Here is a 2,206-nt window from a genome sequence, read left to right as displayed (position 1 = left end):
CCTCGGCCCCACCCTCCCTCCTTCCCCAGTGAGTCACCTCAGCTGGCTGCAACGGCTCCCAACCTGCAAAGGGTCACGCCTAAAACCCCACGGACAAAGCGTCTCCTGGGCCAGACCCCAGGAGCCAGGGAAGCCGGGGCTCCCGTGTAGACAGGCAGTCAGCTTCCCTGCCAGGGCCTTAGGACAGAGCCCCAGGAAGGAGTCCCGGAAGCCCAGCTTTGGGGCTCGGGAGAGACTTGCTACATGCCTCAACCTAGGTGGCTACAGAGAAGAGGAGACATCATCCTACATGAAGAAGGATCCACAGCCTGTGAGGACAGGAGCCATTGAACCTGAGGCTGCAGGTTGGCCCTGGTAGGGCACCCAATGGCTTCCCAGCCAGCTGGGTCTGCCAACCACCCTGCCTGGTTCCTGTCTTGGCACAGCCAAGGACTCCTTCTCACCTGATCTGGGGGCCATTCAGTTCTGAGGGGGGCGTGGGGATACAGAGGGGAGCCACGAAGCAACGCTGGACTGTTTTCTACATTTGAGTCCCAGCCCTCAAGGTCTTCTCTGCCCCTGGAGCCTGTGCCAAGCCAGGTGGTCCTTCCTTCTCCCACACAGGTTAAGCCAGACTGTTCCAGGGGGCTGAGGGCTCTGCCCTGCTGCTACCCAAAAGAGGGTCTTTGGAGCTTTGGAATATTCTGCACTATTCAGCCAAGTGTCATAAGACTTTGGAGCTAGGAGACACCCTACAGCCATGTTACCCCACATAGCCACATGTAGCTACTTAAACTTAAATTACAATGAACTTAAATAAAAATGTTATGTTCGATCATGGTGGCTCACACCTGTAATCTCAGCACGTTGGGAGGCCAAGGCAGGCAAATTGCTTAAAGCCAGGTGTTCGAGACCCACCTGGGCAACATAGCAAAAACTAGTCTGTAATACAAAAATACAAAAGTTAGCTGGGCATGGTGGCGTATGCCTGTAGTTCCAGCTACTAGGGATGCTGAGGTGGAAGGATTGGCCTGAACCCAGGAAGTTGAGGCTGCTGTGAGCCATGACCATCGTGATCATGCCACTGCACTACAGCCTGGGCGACTGAGTGAGACAGTGACTCAAAAAAACAGACCAAAAAAAAAATTAGTTTGGCCAGGCATGGTGGCCAGGCATGGTGGCTCAGCCTATAATCCCAGCACTTTGGGAGGCCAAGGCCAGAGGATTGCCTGAGCCTGGGGTTTGCGACCAGCCTGGGCAACTTGGTGAGACCTCATCTCTACAATAAATCACAAAAAACTAGCCGGTGTGGTGGCATGCGTCTGTAGTTCCAGCTACTTGGAAGGCTAAGGTGGAAGGATCGCAGGTCGAGGCTGCGGTGGCCATGAGGGTGCCGCTGCACTCCAGCCTGGGCGACAACAATGGGACTCCAACTCAAAAAAGATTAGTTCATTAGTTGCGCTAGTCACATTTCAAGTATTCAACAGTTGCACATAGCTACTGGCTACTATGTTACATGGCATAGACACAGAACACTCCCCTCACTGCAGAGTTTATGAGACAGCCCTGCCTGTATGTACAGATGGGGAGAGGGAGGTCCAGAGAGGTGAGAATGGGAGAGAGCGCTCCCAGCCCCATGGCCCACTGGACACTGGCTCACAGTCTCCCTCATGAAAGGAAGTCCCAGGGCCAGAATGGAGACTTCCTCACGAAAGCAGAGGGCTGCTTGGAGGGCAGAAACGGAGTGAGATGCTGAGGCCACTCCAGCTGAACAACTGAGAAGATGCACACCCAAGACTGCGAGACAGACTGTAACTCAGGCCAGATGGATCAGAGAAGACAGGACATCCTGTCTGTCCAAACTGCAAAAAGCTATGCTGAGCAGCAGGGCTCTGCCCATGCCATGTGGATCGGAGGTGGCACTGAGCAGACCCAGAAGTCCAGGAAGCAGACCTCTTGACCCTGGCAGATGCTCTCTGCCTGGAGTGACCTTCAAAGGAGCCTCCTTCCTCCACTGCCCTCGGGGAACGGTGCTCCTTCCTCCAGAGAGCCAGGATAAAGACAGCCAGGGAGGGGGCCCAGACTAATTGCTGCAGAAGCTACAGACAGCCTTACGGCCAGTGCCAGTGTCAAGATGACAGGAACGGATGCATACCCTCCCTGAGAGACAAGTCACAGGCCTCGGTGCCTGACAGAACCAATCCTGAGGATGAGACACACACCAGAG

This window comes from Carlito syrichta, unplaced genomic scaffold (genome assembly GCF_000164805.1).
Source record: "Carlito syrichta isolate Samal-C Ts95f unplaced genomic scaffold, Tarsius_syrichta-2.0.1 Scaffold306469, whole genome shotgun sequence".
Classification (NCBI taxonomy): Eukaryota; Metazoa; Chordata; class Mammalia; order Primates; family Tarsiidae; genus Carlito; species Carlito syrichta.
Note: the sequence above shows the minus strand (reverse complement) of the source record.